Source organism: Pinus tabuliformis, chromosome J, assembly GCF_031772625.1.
Source record: "Pinus tabuliformis cultivar Carrire ecotype Pingquan chromosome J, CPIR1, whole genome shotgun sequence".
NCBI lineage: Eukaryota > Viridiplantae > Streptophyta > Pinopsida > Pinales > Pinaceae > Pinus > Pinus tabuliformis.
Window position 1 is genome coordinate 458877993 of NC_142295.1, and position 21623 is coordinate 458899615.

Genomic DNA, 21623 nt, shown 5'->3' on the forward strand with positions numbered 1-21623 from the left:
AACCGTAGGGAATAAAAAAACCAAGGTATCAAAATTATGAACCCAAGTGAAGAATATTAAGCCCAAGTGGGTATGTGGGGATTTTTAGGTATGTATGTCAGTTTTTCTCCCTTTAAAATAAAAATAAAAATAAAAATTATGTTCTTAAAAAAAGAAAAAAGAAAAGAATATGTTGTAAAGTAATTAGAAGTAAAAAAAATATGTGAGTAAGATATTTAAATCTTATACTTTCATAAATATTTCAACTAAAGATTCAAATAAACTATTTCAATATCTATATTAACTAATTTATGTGGATATCAACTTCATATATATATATATATATATATATTAAAAAATGTTAAAATAAAATAATTTAATGTGGTATACAAAAAATTATTCAATATGGGTTATCAATAAAATATTTTAATAAGAATTAATATTTACATATATTTAAAAATATATTAATAATAAAAAGCTATTTTAATGTGATAAAATGTTTAGATATATATATTATGTAAAATATTTTGATGTCAATTACATATATATTATATATCATTTAAAAACAATTAGATGTATATCATAAAAAAAAAAATTAAATTTTTACATTTTAGACTAAAAATATGTTTTTATAATTTCATTTGCTATGTGTGAATAAGTGGGGAAGACCATAAGTATCTCTCACAATTTTATCCTTAAATTTTAAAATAAAATATTCTACTGAATGGTTCCATTACAAAAATTTTATCCTTAAATTTTAAAATATTCTACTGAATGGTTCCATTACAATTTTTATTCAAATTCTAAGACAAGTTACGTGACTTAAATTTTAAAACCATTATAAAATTTCGCGATAATGACACCAGTGAAAATTATACTCAATAACAGCAACATGCAACACGGATAAAAACGTAATAATCAAGATTATATAATAATTTATGTAGAAATCAGAAAGAGCGAGCTCTCACTATCCAATAATTTAACTGCGATGATGTCATAGATTGATAGCTCTTTCCATGTGCTATCATGATCTAATTTCATATTCTTTCATGACGCGATCAGATTTGATTTTTTATTTTCCCCTCTTCTCAATACTTCACAATAGATAAAATAAATTATCAAAAAAATGACGTTCATTTTGAAACGAAAAATTGCGGATGAAGCCAACTTTCACATGTCTCCCGGAAACAGAATCATATAGGAGGTTCTCTGTCCAAAGAAGGATGCAACAGGTGGGAACATATATTTCTCTCCAAGGATGCAACAGGTGGGAACATATATTTCTCCCCATTTTTTCAATGGAACGTTGTTTTGAGAGTATAAATATGGGTTAGCTAGTTTGTGTTTTTTTAAGATTAAGCCACAATTATATAGGTTTCTCTACCAATTATTTTTTTTGGAAAATTTCATTATATGAATTCATGGTTCTGCCATCGGATTGTTTTTTTGGGCTTTAAAATTTCTAACAAAAATTTGAAGAATCAAATCATTCATGGTTCTGCCCTCGAATTGTTTTTTAATTCATAAAGATTTAACAGTACAGGTAAATATGGGTTATTGATTTTAAAATATCCCGTCCCCCTGAAGGATACTGCGCTCCACTTACAACTCTACCGCAGAAAACTGCATAAATGCCACTTCTATTAACCTTCATAACACCGCCCTTGCTAGGTCGGAAACCAGCTCAACTCTTGGTACCGGCGGTCGGTCAAAATGTTAATTTATATCTTCTCCACTATATGTTATATACAGGTTTTGTAATTCGGTTATATATATACATATAAACATGTGCGCAAACAAAAACGATTTTTGCTGTAATTGGTGACCATGTGGATGACGCATAGTGTAGATTGGTCAATCGGAGGAGGGATTGGCGTGAGCATGAGAGGAGATCCAACCATGTTCTGCAACCATTGTTCACCAAACATTCAGCAGTATAGATTAAATTAAATTATAATTTCCTATAATTATTATTAAATTTGAAGAAGAATTGAAAAAACAGTTCAATTGTTATAGTATTTCTATATATATAAATAAAAAAATATTCGATGATAACTTGACCTACAAATCTCCAATTTTCTAATGTTTCAATTTATTTATTTTATCGATTAACTTATTTACAATTTTAAAATCTCGTGAAACTTTTACAATTTCGATAATTAATAACTGCAACACGGAATTTAGAGATCTCCGGAACGAACCACATAATGAAAATTACGTAAAGAAAATATATTACTCAAAAAACTAAAAAGGTATTTATAATTATATTCTAACCTAAAAACGATTCACTTAGCTTTTTATTTATAGTTTGAGAGCCGCAGGAACCGTGCAAAGGGAGGGCCAGATCGTCTCCCGAATGGAGCGCAACCTTTTCCGGTCGTCAATGGAGCGTTTGGTCTCCGTGATACGCCAGAGGAATCTGGAAACTTGCACTAATATATGTGTGGCCAATTCACCCATTTAAACATCAAATTATAGAATTTGCGACAGTATGTGAGGAAGGGTCATTGGTCAAAGTGGTACTTTCTGGTAATAGTGTTTGTACAGTCTTTGCTTTAAACAGATTTTGTTTGAACTTATTTTAATATCGGCCATCTGATTCACTAGCGCTCGCTAGCGGGGCCGAAAGCTATGCCGTGAGATGAGGGGCATTCAAAACGCTTAGGTTTTGACCCCATGAATTTGGTGGTAGTTTTGATCATTATCAGAGTTTCAGAATAGAGTGCTTTTTTTTCAGCAGGAAAAAAATACTACCTTAATAAAAAGGTAGTATATTATCATAGATCTTTTTCTTCTCCATTTACTTACAAAAAGCACTGATTTGATCTGTCTAACCTATTAATTGTTCAGTAAAGTACTTCTTAGTCAGTTTTTAATCTTAATCATCTATGTTACCCGTAACGTTAAAATTACATATTCCAGTATTAATTGAAAACAAAATAGATTACTATCATCACTTAAAAAACACAAAAACGTTCCATTGGTTTTCCTTCTTCGATGGAATTCACTCATAATTGATGCTTCCTAATGGCTTTTGCGCTACTAGAAACAACATCTTTCACTCGGGATAGTTGTTTTCTGCTGCTATTGCTAGCTGATGTCTTTTAGTCCTCCTGTGATCTGCAATCACCCTCTAATACCATGTTGAAGTTTCTAAATTTACTTAATTTAGAAATCCTTCATTCACTTCTTCTGATTTATTCCTACCTACTCGTTAATTTTTCTTTAACAATTTATTTACAAAATAAATATTGAAAACTATCCATGTTCAAATGTTGAGAACAAAAAATCCCATGTTGACTTCTTCATCCCTCTCTTTGATAGCATGTGTGCTATCCAATTTTGTTCCCTATATGTGTTCAAAATGTATTTCTTGGAACATTGTCGTGAGCACTCGAATCTTGTTCATCTAATTTTTTAGAATGGGTGGATTGAAATTTGTATTGTGCATCACTCATTCTATAATTCTCTTTGCATCCCCGAAGATCTGGATATTGTCTATCCTGAGCCATTTCACTACAATTAGAACTCCCCAAAGTGCTAAAAGTTCTACCTTGCTATTTGATCCCTTGCCACCTTCCCACCATAAATGAAAAAACTTATCACGATTAATGGCAATGATCACTTCGCAACCCAAAAGTCTGTCTTTACATGCACCATCAAAAAGCCTTACAGGATAATTGCCCCATATGTCTTTGTTCTTTGTATACCTTAAGCCTTTGTATCTATGTTTCGGCCCCATTTCCACATAGGTAGATACTATCTTGCATATATCTATCTGAGGTTTTCCTACTTCTGTTCAAATATTTTCACATTCCTACTGCCCCAAATGGTCGAGATAACAAATAAAGGGAGAGATTTATGTCTTTTCTTGATAAGAAACCATGTCTTAATAAAATTAGACAAGTTACCATTGTGTTGAACTTGCCTGATGCCTAAATAAAGAAGAGTGTCGGGCAATACCTCTGATGCATAATGGCCCTTATATAGTAGGTGCTTCGATGTTTCCAAATCATTCATACATAGAGCACATGTACTAGGTCCAATAATACCTCTTTGTTGTGTTGGGTATTTTTGAATGGGGAAATAGCAAAACCAAACAAATTTAACACCACAGAGGAATGCTCTGTTTTCTTTGTTCCAGGATCTTTGCACAGGGAAGCTTTAAATCAAATATACTCATAACAGCCCATTACACAGCCATAAAAATATTTCTATTGATTAAAATATAAAGCCTGAAATAACATTCATCCTCTTTGCTGAGAGGGATTCACCAAAATTACTTTCATCCATCAAAACTCTGTTTTCACCTGAGAAATTGCTGTGCTGGGTTTACTGCTGTAAAACCCATTTTTACATTACTGCTGTAAAAATATTTTACACATACTGCTGTAAAAATATTTTACACATGCAGTAAATTACATTCACAATTTCAAGAAAGCTTGAGCGCTCTTTTCTCTTGCATTTCCATGCATACTCAATACAAAAGAAATTTACTTACAACACATGTGCTCCACTTCGTTTTTCATTTATGGATAGCACTGCTGTGCATCACCATTCTTTTCGCTCCACTGGTTTTTACAATGGCCAACACTTAAAAAATTTACAACACACCGAGCGCTACTTCATGCACTGCTGTGCATACTTCAACTCACTTCAGCTCCCACGCGCTCTCAAAAAAAATCAACACATATGTATAAAACATATAACCCACGCTCACTGGTCTTTTGCTGCTGCGCTCTTACATATCTCCATGTGTGAAGACACACACACTATACGCTGCTGCCGCAGCCACACTACACCTCAACAAAAAAAAACATCACACCTTTTTGCACGCAGGCACATTACTATATATTCCCACAGCCACAATACACCATAAAAAAAACTCCTTACCTCACACTCTCTTACATAGCATATATAAAAAACATATATAAAAAATATATCGTATGTGCCCATAACCATTTAAGAGGGCCACCAAAAAATTACGTAAAGCATTAAAAACATTAACTCCTCCATTCTCGGCGGTCAACCAAAACTCACACACCACGCAATGCATTGAATTGACGCAGGCGGGCAGCAGCTTCCGAGATCGACGGCAGAGGACGAAGAGGACAATCGGACGGCGGAGGATGATATCGGAAGGCATACAACTGCTGAGGTTTACCTTCCGAGAACGTGACGTTGCGTTACGTCAGTGGTAAGCCACGTGTCAGCTCCATATTTTCTCGGAGCTCCTTGCCGGATTATTCCTTTCACCTGAAATCAACCCGAGAGAATTCCGTCCCGTTTTCTGGTCAATCCACGCCGGTGCTGAGGTCTTGGATTCGTAGTCCTGATGCCGCCATAGTCCATGCCGCGTCCACGAGCTTGGCTGCAGTTGGAATTAACATTCCAACACTCCCCTTTAATTTCAACTGCTGGGTGTTCAAACATACCCAAGCACTTCCTCACATAGAGAGATTCACCAACTGCTTCTGATGCAGTTCACAAAGAAACAAAGTTGTCTTCCTCTTAATAGAGGGATTAACCTGAAACTGTGCTTAAGAGCACCTTCCTCATGACAGAGGGATTCACCTGTGACTATGCTGAAAAGCATCATCCTCTTGATAGAGAGATTTACCACACTATGCTGAAAAGCATCTTCCTCTTGACTGAGGGATTCACCATGACACTGTGCTGAAAAGCACCTTCCTCTTTAATAGAGGGTTTCACCAAATGACTGTGCTGAAAAGCACCTTCCTCATTAATAGAGGGATTACAAACAGACACTGCTTTACATGCAGTTTCAAAACAAACAATCATTGCACTGCTGTGTGTGCAAACTCATTACAATGTTCTTTTATGCTGCTGCACTGTTGTGCCATCTTCTTTACTGTGTCTACCCCACACTGCTGTGTCTACACTTGCACTGCTTCTGCACTTTTCAAAGACAAAATACTCTGTCTTTTCTGGAACAATTACACTGTCCCAATTTACAAATTTACACTGCTGTTGCATATATTGCATTTCGATTCAATGAACAACACATTCATTACAGTTACATATACTGCTGTAAAAAAAATTCTTTTACATGTGTTGTTGTCCATTACCTTTCATTTCTTCAACAAAACTTCATGCTGCTGCATTTTCTTATTTGCATTGCTATCTGCTTCTCCTTCTTGCCATCACGTTGCTGCCCATAACTTCTTGCTGCTCCATTGCCTCTGCGATTTGCACTGTCGCTGCCTTTTGTTTCATCATACTGCTGTGTGCCCATACTCTTGGCACTTCATTCTCTACAAAAAAAATAACATAGGCTGCTGCCTTTTCTCATGCACCCTTGCTTCACACAATCTTAGTCTTCATTTTTTTTAATTACACAATGCACTACTGTGCAATTCCTTTGGCTTTCTGCTGCCACACACATTCTCATTCACCCATGTGCATTAAAAATCAGCTGTCCCTGTTTTTCTTTATGCACTTCTTTGCATGTTGCATTGCATACAAAAAAAACATTACATTTTTCACTGTTGTGTGAAAAATTTCATTGCATTCTCAGCCACTGGGCATTTACGCTCTGCTGCGTTTTGCCTTCTTCTCATTTTCTTCTCATTGCTTTGCATTTTCATTCCCAATACAAAACATTTCAATCTGCTGTGAGTATATTCTCTCATACTACATAAAAGGAAACTACCTTCCATTGCTATGCATTTCAATGCATGTGCACCACAAAAAAAATTTCAAACTGTTGTTCACTCTAATCCATGTGCTCCAAAAAAAAATTTCCAAACTGCTGTTTTATGTTCTGTCTTCCCACTGCTGTGAGGGTCTTCTTGCTTTGCATACTTCTTATTGCGCTGCTGTACTTTACATTTGAGCACTGCCCCTTTTCTTCTTTATGCATTTCTGTGCATATTGCATAAACACAAAGCAAAAACATTGCTGATTTCATCACTGCTGCATATTACCTTTTAGAGGGATTAACAAGGATTTCATTTGCAACTGCTATGCTGCAATACATCCTCTATCAACAAATGACTGTTAATACAGTTCAACAAACAAAAAAATTATAAGCTCCCCTTTAATGTATGCTTGTCTTCTTTCAGCAAGGTTTTCTCAAAACAAACTTAGATCAGCTGCGTTGCTTAAGGGGCTTTCACACTGTATTTCTTTTCTTCTCCATACTTGTGTAACTTTCTTCTTTTGCATGGGTCTAGCTTGTGTAAGAGCCCATGTTAAGTTACAGTCACGTGCCATGTGCCCAATGTTATGACACTTGAAGCATTCAACTTTATTCATGAATAAGAATTCATGATTTCTTCTTGTGGAATTATTTCTTGGAGATTGTCGGGGACCACAACATCTATCTCCATGAAATGCTCTACATTCTTTTGCCATATGACCAAAGTTTGAACAAGCATAACAATAACCAAAAAATGAACTTTGGTACCTGGAAGATGGAGGTTTTCTTGATGTACTTCTGACGTCTTGTTGCCTTGAGATCCTTTGATGATAACCATTGCATCTTGCCTCTTTGACATCAGCTACATTTCTTCTTGGAGCTGATTTTCTACTTGGTGGAGGATTTCTTCTATTGCTGCCTTCATTTTTCTCCTTGCCTTTGCTGGAACTAGGAGCATCACCATCTCTTTCTGGCTTCTTCACATCTCCTTTGCTTAAAGCATCCTCATCCTTGTTTGAGGGTTCAGCTACATACCCAAGTCCTGATTTATCAAATGGAGATCTGTGATAGCTGAGCATGTCATCCAAAGCTTGAGAGCTCTTCATGATCTTGTTCATCCCTTCAACCTTCTTCCTGAGGAGGACAATCTCTTCTTCTAACTTTTCACATTCATTACTTTTCTTTGCTAGTTGTCCCTCAGTTTCTTCCTTGCTACGAGTAGCTTCAGCTGCTACTATTTTGAAGGAGATTATGTATGTCTTCATTTTGGAGATTTCTGCTTGACTGCTCTCCATTTTCTTCTCAGCTTCTTGTGCCTGCTTCTTGGCTTCATGTAGTTCGGACTTAAGGGAGGAGACCTCTACCTTGTACTGTCCAATCTCTTCCACAAGCTTATTCACTTTCTTGTGTCTTTGTTCAAGTTGACTTGTCAAGGCATCTGTCTGCTTCTTTGCTTCATTCAGCTGATTTGTCATGGATATGACTTCTTCATGGTGTTTCCTCTTGCATTGATCAAGCTCCTTCTTAAGCTTGGCAAGCTCTTCATCCCTTTCTCTTACTTGAAGCTTGATAAGTTCAAGCTTTTCATTTTCAGCTTCTATGATGGGTTCTTCTTGACTCATTGTCATGGTCAGTGCTCCCTTTGCATGAAGGTCATGCAGTCTGTCCCAAATATCCTTTGCTGATGTATATTTTCCTAGATTCCTCTTCACAGAATCAGGGAGTCCATCCAAGATTAGTTTTACTGCTTGTGCATCATACTCCATGGATTCTTCATCCATCTTGCTGTCATCAATCACTGACTCCCAGACTTCAATCCCCTCAGACATTAGGAAAGCCCTCATCATTATTTCCCATACATCAAAGTTTCCATCAAACTTTGGAACCTCAAATACAATGCTTTCAAACAGATTGCCTTCTAGTTTAGTAGAGAAGGGAGACACATTTTTAGCAGGCTTGGATGCTTTCTTCTTTGACCTTGCCATTCTTATCTAGGCTTTAAATACTTGACTGTGTTTCCTTTTAAATCACTGACTGTTCCTTCAACAGTAACACAAAGGAAAGCTTTGAGAAATACCTTAACCCTTTTGGCTGAAACTTCACACTGCTGGAGAGGTTTGACTGCTGCAACTACACCTTCCTTCAGCTTCTTTGAGTCTTCAAAGAGCCTGGACTAGCTCTGATACCACTGTTGGGTATTTTTGAATGGGGAAATACCAAAACCAAACAAATTTAACACCACAGAGGAATGCTCTGTTTTCTTTGTTCCAGGATCTTTGCACAGGGAAGCTTTAAATCAAATATACTCATAACAGCCCATTACACAGCCATAAAAATATTTCTATTGATTAAAATATAAAGCCTGAAATAACATTCATCCTCTTTGCTGAGAGGGATTCACCAAAATTACTTTCATCCATCAAAACTATGTTTTCACCTGAGAAATTGTTGTGCTGGGTTTACTGCTGTAAAACCCATTTTTACATTACTGCTGTAAAAATATTTTACACATACTGCTGTAAAAATATTTTACACATGCAGTAAATTACATTCACAATTTCAAGAAAGCTTGAGCGCTCTTTTCTCTTGCATTTCCATGCATACTCAATACAAAAGAAATTTACTTACAACACATGTGCTCCACTTCGTTTTTCATTTATGGATAGCACTGCTGTGCATCACCATTCTTTTCGCTCCACTGGTTTTTACAATGGCCAACACTTAAAAAATTTACAACACACCGAGCGCTACTTCATGCACTGCTGTGCATACTTCAACTCACTTCAGCTCCCACGCGCTCTCAAAAAAAATCAACACATATGTATAAAACATATAACCCACGCTCACTGGTCTTTTGCTGCTGCGCTCTTACATATCTCCATGTGTGAAGACACACACACTATACGCTGCTGCCGCAGCCACACTACACCTCAACAAAAAAAAACATCACACCTTTTTGCACGCACGCACATTACTATATATTCCCACAGCCACAATACACCATAAAAAAAACTCCTTACCTCACACTCTCTTACATAGCATATATAAAAAACATATATAAAAAATATATCGTATGTGCCCATAACCATTTAAGAGGGCCACCAAAAAAATTACGTAAAGCATTAAAAACATTAACTCCTCCATTCTCGGCGGTCAACCAAAACTCACACACCACGCAATGCATTGAATTGACGCAGGCGGGCAGCAGCTTCCGAGATCGACGGCAGAGGACGAAGAGGACAATCGGACGGCGGAGGATGATATCGGAAGGCATACAACTGCTGAGGTTTACCTTCCGAGAACGTGACGTTGCGTTACGTCAGTGGTAAGCCACGTGTCAGCTCCATATTTTCTCGAAGCTCCTTGCCGGATTATTCCTTTCACCTGAAATCAACCCGAGAGAATTCTGTCCCGTTTTCTGGTCAATCCACGCCGGTGCTGAGGTCTTGGATGTGTAGTCCTGATGCCGCCATAGTCCATGCCGCGTCCACGAGCTTGGCTGCAGTTGGAATTAACATTCCAACATGTTGTAGGATATTCTAGGTTAATATTTTTTCGTTCATCGCCAGCCAAAAAAAAATTCATCTTGAGCGGGATATCCCACTTCCACATGACATGAATCCACTTATCTATATTTTGTATCAGTGGTTTCCGATATAAGTGCTTATATATCTCTTTTACCATTGGAGCTTCTTTCTTAGTCTTGCCATTCCATATCAGTTTATCGTGTTGTTCCTAAAGTGATACCCGTTTCAATTAAAATTTTAGTGTAATGTACCCATTCTTGTGTGAGACCTTCCCGGATGTCTAGTTCATATGTCGAACTCCATCTATAGCCAAACAAAATCCCTGATTGTATGTTATGTATCTGCTTCATATAAATAATATCCTTATTATGGATGTGTTGCAGTAAAGGAGCCCACAAAGTGAATCATTCCTTCATACCGACCATAGGGTCCAGCCCGATCATAACCTTAGACCCATTTCCAATCACCTATATAGTAAAAATTTACTATCTAAAAATATGTGGAAGTACTTGCATCATATCACACCATATATTAGATTTGACTGATGTCTTTCTAGCTCCAGAAGTTACCCAAAACATCAAACATTTTCCATGCATATATTTTTCCTTCATATATATGTCATTTCCTGAAATTGCCCGCCATAAGTTTTTTATGACAAGTGCCTTATTGAAACTGGAGATGTCTAAAAAATCCCACCCTCCTTCCTCTATTAGTCTCGTGATCACCGCCCATTTAGTCAAGTGAAATTTATCTTTGCCCTGTGTCTATGCCCATAAGAACCGTCCCATGATGGATTCCATTCTTTGAATGATCTTCTTGGGAAAAATGTGTAGATTCATCCAATAGATTGCTATGTTCTGGAGAACCGCCTTCATCATTATCATTCTACCTCCCATGGATAACCATCTACCTTGCCAGCCTTCTAGTTTCTTCTTAAACTGGTATATCATCCATTCCCAATCCTTGATAAAGTATCCTGCCAGTTTAATAAAGTATCCAAGATATTTGTACCCTTCTTTGATATATTCAACCTCTATCCCATATAATGTTCTGATCTAACAACACTTCCAAATCAATATTTGCATGTAGCATAAGTGACTTTAATTCATTCATAAACAAACCAAATGACGAGTCAAAGCTTATGAGAATAATATGTATTCTACCCCATTCTTGAATCGAATCCACACCACCAAAAAGTAAGTCATCAACAAACAAGATATGGGTAAAATAAATATGTTTGGAGAGCTTAATCCCAATAATTTCCTTGTATTCTTTTGCATCCTCCATCCTCCATCTTATACAATCTATAACAAGAAAAAAAAGTAAAGGCGATAGGGCACACCCCTAATAACTGCAAAATTGGTAGATTGAAGACATGCCATGATCCAAATAATAAGTATCGTTTACATACCTTTTTTTATTAGAATCAGTTTTAAGAAATCCCAGTCGATACAGTCATAGGCCTTTGACAGATCAAACTTTGTTAAACAAGCCTTCTTCCTCCTGGACTTTATCAAATGTGTCACTTCTTGGGCAATTCCTACCGCTCCCTGTTTTATTCTATTCTCCAAAAACCCAATTTGTTCCATAGAGATAAAGTGTGAGAGGAAGGGTTTAATTCTACCAGCTATTAGCTTAGAAACCAACTTGTAAATCGAATTTCATAGCGAGCTTGGCCTAAAATCTGTGAAGGATTCGGGCACCGTCTTTTTCAAGATCAGAACAATAAAAGTGGCATTGACCACCCCTGAGATATAACCCGACACTCTGGTCTTCTATGGCTACCAACAAATCCTATATCATTAATTCTTTGAAGTGACAAAAAAATTCGATCCCACAACTATCCGGTCCTAGACTTTTTTCTTTCACATAGAGGCGAAGTGCTTCTAGAAGCTCCTCCTCTATGATCAGTTGTTCCAAGATTCTGTTATCTTTATGATTAAACATCTCAGGAACCAAGTTCACAAACTCCATCTAAGTCGAGTAATCATGGTCTTGGGCTGAAAATTGTTCACTAAAGTGTGTCATCACCACCAACTCAATCAAAGATTGTGTCTCATGGACCATACTATCTGATGCCCTTGTCTTTCTAATGGAATTATGTTTTTTCCTGGTAATGTATTGTTCATGTCCTGCTTCTAACCAAATTACTTTTCTTTTTATCCAAATTTCTTCCTCCTGTGAGCGCAAGATTCTATTCTTCCTTTCTTCCAGATATTTGATCTTTTCTAAATGAGAGGGAGAGAAATATAATGGACACTTCGAATTTAAAAGGAGGCCAAGATTTGCTTCAATATCTCTGATTTCTTTGCTCTTCACTTCCTTCCTAAGCCTAATCCACCTTTGTGCCTCACTTTTTAAACATCTGAGTCTCTGGCACATAAATGGCATACCTACATCTTTTAAAGGATCATGAGGTGCCTTTTGCACCAAATATTATAAATCCTTTGACTGAAGCCATTGCAGATTAAATTTAAACAGGAAAACTCACCTGGAACCTGTGCCTTCCCAACTTAAAATAATGGGAATATAATCAGATAGTGCAGAACGAATGATGTCTAAAGCCACTTTGTCCAAAAGAGAGAGAAGGGATTGTTTGATAATGAAGCGGTCAAGTCTTTTGGATATACCTTCCAATCCATCCCTCCCATTATGCCAAGTGGGCTTAAGAAGGGAAGGAGAGATGTCTATCAGAACATGCGCTACCATAATTGCCGAAAAGAACTTGGTTAGAGGGTCCACCCTTGCTCTGTTACTCCAAACCTCCTCCGAACCCAAAGAGAAGTTAAGGCCGCCCACGTAATAAGAGAGTCGAGGTCGATAATCCCAGAAACTAATAATATTTCCTAGAAATATTTCTAATCCAAATATGGCCTGTAGACATTAAGGACCCTAATACTTTGTACAAAACCCATGACATGCTCAGTGACAATGATTACTACCTCACGTTTAATATCTATACAATATCTTTTTCTTTGGATTCCACATGATCCCTAAGCCACCCGACAAACCAATAGTACCAATCGCATGAACGTGCCAATCAGGACATATGAATAGCATGGCTTCCCATTATTTCTCCGTAGAGACCATAGTTTCTTGAAAAAGGAGCATACCAGGCTTGTGTAGTTTGATAAGTCCTATTATGGAATGAATTTTGAGGGTCATTCCCATCCCTCTGAGGACCTAGAAACTGGAAGAATCAGAAATGGAAATATTCCCAACTGAATAGTCAGTGTCGATCTCAAAGGGGTCCATTGGATTGATAGGATCCCAAGAAATTCCCAATAGTTAACCCCACAGGATCCCAACTAGACATTATGGCAGACGATTCACTAGATTCATGAAAATCACTCCTCAAAACCCCAACAACATACTTACCAGAAAAAACATTATCAAATAGAGACTTATTCAAGGGCGATGATAATCTCAGCTCAAATTCTCCAATATTATGGCCCAATTACATCAAAGAATTTTTACCCAACAAATAATTTGACATCTTCAAAAACAAATGTTCTTGACATACGACATCAAGTATTTATTTCTCAGTCATGACATGTTCATAATGAAATTTTCTGAAAATGAAAATGTAATCCAAATAGACTATCATGTCTAGATATGGCTTTAATGCATATTTCTTCATATGCATGAAAGTAGAAGGAGCATGGCAAAGACCAAAAAGCATAACAATCCATTCAAACAAACCTTGCTTGGTTTTGAATGTCACCTTCCACATGTCTCCTTCAACAACTCTATTTTGATGATAGCCACTTCTTGAATGCCATTTAATGAAATGATTTCCATTCTTCTTGTACACCAAAACAATAGGTGAACCACATGGTGAAGAAGATGGCATGATGATCCCTTTATCCAAATCTCTTGAATTTTCTTTTTAATTTCGGCACTTTCCATCACTAAGATCCTACACATGACAATGTTAGGAAGAGGACTATCTTGCTGCAACTGTATCTCATGTTCGATTCCTCTCTTCAGAGGCAATCCTTTTGGTTTCTGAAACATCTCATCATATTGGTTAACTACATCAACCAATTCAGATTTCAATTTTGAATCACAACCTTTAAAAGCTTCATTTTCAACATCATTCTTGGGTTTGATCATTAGAAGCAAAAAATTCTTGCTTGAATTCACTAGTCTTTTCATCTACCCCGTATTAACAAGTGAAAGATTTAGTTTTTTTCTATGAGCTCTCACAAAAATTATGTTCTAAATAGGAAAATAATGTTAGCAATAATAAAAAAATGAATATGTTGTGAAGTAATTAGAAGTAAAAAGAAATGTATGAGTAAGATATTTAAATCTTATATGTTTCAAAAATATTTCAACCAAAGATATAAATAAAGTATTTGAGTATCTATATTAACTAATTTATGTCGATATCAACTTCATATATATCTATATATATATATATTATAAAAAATTGTTAAAATAAAATAATTTAATGTAATATATAAAAAATATTCAATGTGAGTTATCAATAAAATATTTTAATAAGAATTCCACCCAATGCCCACCATATGCTCATGGCGATGGGTGCAGTGGCCTCCCGCATGCTACTTGACAGAATACATGGGAGAAGTGGTAGTCAGGGCCAGGGTGGAGAAGGAGGTGAAGAGGTTAAGGCAGGACGGGTGATGGGACAGAGCAAGGTGGAATGGGATTATGAAGGAAGTCAGGACAGAGAAAGGAGTATAGCCATGATTACAGGAGGAAGGAGGAGAGAGGGCGCAAGACAGTGGAGCTACCAACAACGACCTTTGCGAACCGTTTCCGGGTATGTTCCCTGGCCTTACAAGCCCATTACTATGTTTACTATGTTAATTCATGGCTGGGGGGTTATGGGTGAAGACCAGGGAGGGAAATTAGGGAGAAGGCCGGGGAGACCAGCGTAAGCTGGGGGGGATGGTGATCAGGTGTGAGCCAAAGGCTAGAGTCAGGAGAGAAAACTGTGGAGGGGACTTTGAGAAACCCCTTGTGAATGGATGAGATAGCTAGTATACTAGGGGGGGTGGGGAGACTACGTCTAAGCATGCATGAGGGCCGTGGGAAGAGTAGATAAGAGAGGTGGCTCTTCTCGGCAGGGAAGTGAGGCAAAAATAATGGGTAGAGGGGCGAGGGAAGGCAATGTGAGTGGAAGTGATCGTAACCTGGCTCGATGGGCTGGCGGTGAGAGCCTGATGCATCGAGACTTCACCCCTATGAGCAAGCGAGAGCATTGACATAACCAAGGGGGTGGTGAGCCTATCGCAAGGCAAGTGAGCAAGAAAAATGAGAGGTAGAAGAGTGGCACAGATGCATCAGGCAGAGGAGAGGCACTGCATCTTGGGGCAGAGGGGCACCTGGGCAGAGGCAATTGTGATGGGAATCGTGAGGGTAGGGGAACTTGCATCAATCCAAAGAGGCATGAGACCACTCCCCGAGAGCTAATGCATATCGTGTGTGAATAGGCTTGGAAAGAGGACGTGACAGAAGGGGGAGGGAGTCGACCCGAGCAGCAAACCCGAGCACCTCGAAACCTAGGCGTGGGAGGAAGCCTGTAGAACATCTCATCAATGAATCGATAAAAACTTACAGGGAAGGAACGGATGCAGGCATCCGTAAGGTCTTGGAAGAATGGGAGGAGAATATAAAACAGAAGGAGGAGTTCGAAGAGGAAATAGAGAATTGACGGGTTTTAATCTTGGATCTTGGGAGTACCAGGGGTAGACTCACCCAATTTAAACAAAAGCTATATATATATTGGCTCATGAAGAGCCTCATGGGAAGGAAATGTAGCAAATGTCAGTGGGGATGGCTATGACCCTTCAGGACATGCCCAATTACAAAAAATACTTGTAGACAATTCAATTTCAGCTATGTAAGTAGGACATCCGTCTAGATCGAATCCGAAGGAACATCCCTTGCATTATCGAGATTGTTGACATACCTGGAGACTCAGCCAAAGACCCGGCTCCGATGGAGTCTGCCTCAGAAGAACAACATGATTAGTCAGTTTCCTGGATGTTTTTTTGTTTCTTGCGGATAGCATTTACTTTTACTGATGCATGCTTATGATAGATAGACACATAGATTCTTATCATGATACTGATACATATATAGCTTGGTTAGATCGACTGAAACTATATTATTTTGGATGACTTATAACGAGGATAGGTGGCCAACAAACTTGGTTTCCCACTAGGCAAGTTGAGACCACCTATCTCACATATGTGGTGTAAATTTGTGTTTTATAAATAGAAAAAGAAGGTCATTCCAAGCTTAATTTTTTTTTAATAAGAATTAATATTTACATATACTTAAAAATATATTAATACTAAAAAGCCTTTTTAATTTTTGTGCCCACGGGCTTTGGATTGACGATGAATCGATGCAATGTTAAGGCACTCCTTGCAATATGTCACTGGTTCAAATCCCCCGTGGGTGCTTACCTACCAAAAATAAATTTAAAAAAATTCCATGATAAAATATTTAGATGTACATGTTATGTAAAATATTTTAATATTTTGTTACGACAATAAATGAGTGCGGAAGACCATATGTTTCTCTCACAATTTTATCCTTAAATTTTAAAATATTCGACTGAATAGTCCCATTACGAAAAGTTACGTGACTTACATTTTAAAACCATTATAAAATTTCGGGATAATGACACCAGTGAAAATTATACTCAATAATAGAAACATGCAACATAGATAAAAACGTAATGACAAAGATTATATAATAATTTATGTAGAAATCAGAAAGAGCCAGCTGTCAGTATTCAATAATTTCAACTGCGATGACGTCATAAATTGATTGCCTTTTCCATGTGTTATCATCATCTAATTTCATATTCTTTCATCATGCGATCATATTTGATTTTTTATTTTCTCCTCTTCTCAATACTTCTTTTTTTTTGCTGAAGCAAGAGTCGAACCTTCTATTTCATTAATCGGTAAATAAAATACAACATTCCACGAGGAGCCATAGACCAAGGAAAAAACCAATCTCACGCTGCCAACGAGCCAAAGGCAAAAGCCCCGACCCCTACAAACAAAACCTCAAAACTCTCAAAAGAAAAATAATGCTAAAGCCGACTAACGAGAATAAAGAATCAGACCCGAAGAGGAAAAAATGTACCAATCTATAAGGATTTCAGGTCTGAATAACTCATGAACCCTCGAACCTATAGAATCGTACAAAAAACAATGATTCCCGCCAAGAACATTTTGCATCCCGCCAAGAATAAAAAGCATCAACGATTCCCGCCGTCATCCTAACTTGCATCTTTAATCTCAACCGTCAAACCTTCTCGCTCGATCCAACAACAGTGGCTGATTTTGCAGTACTTAGAAGCACGACACTTACCCACATGGACCCACCAACATGCTCGATCGTTCCTAACTGTAGATCCACCTTGCTTAATCCGATTGCCGAGGATCATATCCCACAGGTCTATAGCACTGAACAATAGCGCACGATGAGGGCGGTATTCTATCCGACCCCTAGGCCACGTGTAGCTCGTTGATTGGAATCTATCCCATTTCAGAAAAACCACTTCCTGCTTGCAAGGTCTGCAATCACCGATAAACCACCCCAAACGCGGTATTGTGCCCAAAGAAGGAAAACCAGGGGTTTTGAGGCCGCCGAGAGATCTCGGATTTCGGCCCCTCGCAGCATCTCCTCTACCTGAACCAATGAAAGATGTAACTCCCGCCATCCTGCCGACCATCCAAAAAATAGAGTCTCCTGAGCTGCTTCCACCTGGAGCCTCTGTGAATGTACTTACCAGGGTTGCAAAGGCTGACAATGGCCTGCAACCCACTAAAGACCAGACTGTGAAAAAACTACTAATCATAAAGAAAATAAGTCATCTAGACCCCGCCTCCATGGCTCTGTTCCGAAACACCATCCTGTCTCCATCTGCCTGGTCGTAACAATTTTCCTTTAATCTGTTCTGAGGCAACTCTTGCCAACCCATCGCAACCCTATTTTCTATACAAATCACTCCTTGATTGGCTAGAATATCCGCCAATTTATTGGCCGTTCTTCACACATGTTTAAAACTTACTATTCGAAGGCACCGGAGGTGAAGCTGAATCCCCTAAAAGACCTAGATCAACCTCCACTTTCTTGAGGCTTTTTTCGGCATCGTACCCCAGCTAATTCTCTTGACCATGATTGACTCAGAATCAGCTTCAACAATCACATTTTGGCGGTTATCCTGTTCTCGAAAATCTAAACATTGCTCCATAGCCATTAATTCCGCCATATTGTTGGTGGCTCTTCCTAAATGGCAATAGAAGTGAAAAAAATACTTTCGTTCTCATCCCTTAACACCCCTCCATAACCGGTAGTGCTCGGGTTGCCTTTTGAAGCCCCATCAATGTTGTATTTCAAAAAACCCTTGGGGGCGGATGCCAGAAATCCTGCTCAGAATCCATTGTTATTACCTTTCTATCCAAGCCCTGAGGAATAAGTCCCTGCAAACCCATCTGACTGAGAATCATCAATTCTGCTGCTGAAGGTGGGTTCTTAGGGGGATTTCGCACTATAGTGCCTACCGTCTCCTTAAGTTGTTTTAAGATCTGCTCATAAAGCCGTTGGGAGGGCTTCTTTTCATTCTTGAAGATTCTATTGTTCCTTTCTTTCCAGACATTCCATATAATGAAGCTTAGCGTAAGAGCCCATGCTGAGACAAGAAATTCATAATCTGAAAAGTTTCTTCTCCAGTTGTTTACGATGTTGATAATACTCCCTTTGTCCCTACCAGTCTGTTGGAAAATGGTGGCAAAAGAATCCCACAACCAAGAGGTAAAAATGCAATTGTTGAGAAGGTGCTCCATTGTTTCCTTTTAGGCTTCATAGAGCTAGCATCTGGAAGGCCCCAGGACACCCCTCTTTCGAATTTTATCCCATGTCAAAATTTTCTTATGTTGAACCAACCACACGAAGAGTTTAATCTTCATCCAACCATGATGCCTCCATAGGTCTTTCCAAATCCTATCTAGAACATGGGAATCCAGTTCAAGGAGTATGAGTTTTGCCTCCTTAAGATTAAAGGTACCCTCATTATTGTTGCCCCATCTCAGTTGGTCATGCCCCCCTGACACTAAAATATTCCTTTGTTCTAACATTTTCATAAGTGCCTCTGCTTTAGCTTTCAGGGGGTTGTCATCCCTATAATCAAAGTTCCTCTAGGTTCTCCATTTTCCTATACTGTTGGTTTGGTCCCAAAAATATTTTACCTTAGATAACCATTTAGTATCTGTCTCTTTCTTGATGTCCCCCAAGTCCTCTTTTAACAGTATAGGTTCTTGTTGCCATTTATCCTCCCAGAATAAAGATAAGTTTCCCTCTCTGATTTCCCAGAAGCTCTTTTTTTGGACTAAGCCCCTCTTCTCCCAGGCCTTATTCCAGATGTGTCAGCCCTTTATATTTCCAGACATCCTTATGTGATCATTATTTTGCCAAGTGCTGGCATATTTATCTTTCCAAATAATAGCCCACTGAGCCTTTGGGTCTTTTACTCAACACCACCATAATTTTGCCCCTAAAAACTTGCTTAGAATCTCTGGATCATCCAATCTAAGACCCCCATGGTTTTTAGGTTTGCAGATTTTTTCCCAGGCTACCAAGGCCCATTTCTTTCTTTCTTCCCCCTTGCCTCAAAGAAAGTCTATTTGTATGGTTCTGAATTGTTGCAAGACTCCTTTTGGCGTTGGGAGAGTTGATAGCATGAAGACTGGGATTGATTGAAGGACAACCTTTGTAAGCACTAACCTACCAGCCAAGTTTAAATATCTAATAATCCATTTCCTGATTTTATCATGCAACCTATTAATCACGGGCTCCCAGATGCTCTTCTGTAAAGGTTTAGCAGTTAAAGGAACTCCAAAATATTTTGAACGGAGGACATCCCTTTGAAAGCCCAGAATTTTGGAGATATTCCTCTAAATAGCAATATTTGTATTGAAGAAAAAAATATTAGATTTGGAGAGATTAAGATCCATACATGTAGCCATGGAAAAATCATTCAGGATTTGTTTATACGCAAGAGCTTCCTTGACTGTGGGGATTCCCTGCAACATGGTATCATCAACAAATTGTTGATGAGTCAAGGCCTGTCCATTCTCAGAAAGTTGGAGACCCTTAATCTTACTAACTTCTTTTGCATGCTTGATAGACCGACCAAGTCCTTCCATCATGAGGATGAAAAGAAAGGGAGAGAGCGGGTCTCCCTGCCTGAGACCTCTTGAAGGAATAAAAGTCTCGGAGGGAGAACCATTAACCAATATAGAGAAGCTGGAAGAGGTTACTAGGGCCATGACCCATCTAACCCAATTATGATCAAACCCAAAAGCAATAAGAACTTTCCTAATATAGGTCCAATTCAACTTATCATAAGCTTTGGCAAGGTCCAATTGCATGATCATTCCAGCCTTCCTATTGCTAGTCAATGAGTGCACCACCTCATGTGCTTGGATGATGTTATCTAGAATTTGTCTGCCTTCCACATAACCAGATTGTTCTACAGAGATTAGTGTAGGAAGAAGAGGTTTGAGTCTATTGGCCACAACCTTGGAAATTATCTTGTATACCACATTACACAAAGCTATGGGTCTAAACCTATCTTGAGTTTGAGCATTGTCCTATTTAGGGATCAGGGATATGAAGGAGGTATTGAGCACCTTCAAAATAGTTCTATTCATTCTAGAATCTTCCACTACATTTAGAATATCATGTTTAACAATATTCCAGCAAGCTTTAAAAAAATCCATATTGAAACCATCAGGGCCAGGCACTTTGAAATTCTGCATTTCTTTGAGGACCTCACTAACCTCCTCTTTAGTCACTGGCCTATTAAGGTTGAAATTATCCTCTCTAGACACCAGCCTAGGTATGTGTCTTGTTAATTCCCTGATGCAGAGCTCTCTATCTGCAATGGTTTCCTTTGCTATACCTCGAAAGTGCTGGACTAACACAACTTCTATATCTTCATGGGTATTAAGAAGATTGCCTCCCTCGTGCTTGATCAAAGAGATCCTATTGTAAGCTCTGTTCACCATGGTGGATCTATGGAAAAATCTAGTGTTTCACTCTCCTTCTTTTAGCCATTGAACTCTAGATTTTTGTCTCCAAAATATTTCCTCTTATTTACATAAATTCTCCCAGTCTCGTTGATGTTTGGTGACTTGATCACTTTTGACATTATCAAAACCATCCATGATAAGGGCTTGGTTGAGTTCCTGCATTTTGTCTTCAACAGATTTCTTTTCCTCAAAAATATTGCCAAATTCATTCTTGTTCCATTCTTTGAGCCTGAGCTTGATATGCTTTAGTCTTTTGTGTAGAAGGAACATTCATGTACCTTGAATATGTAAATCTTCTACCCACCAATTTGCAATGTTGCTAATGAAATCTGGGTGGGTAAGCTAGATATTCTCAATTCTAAAAGGTCT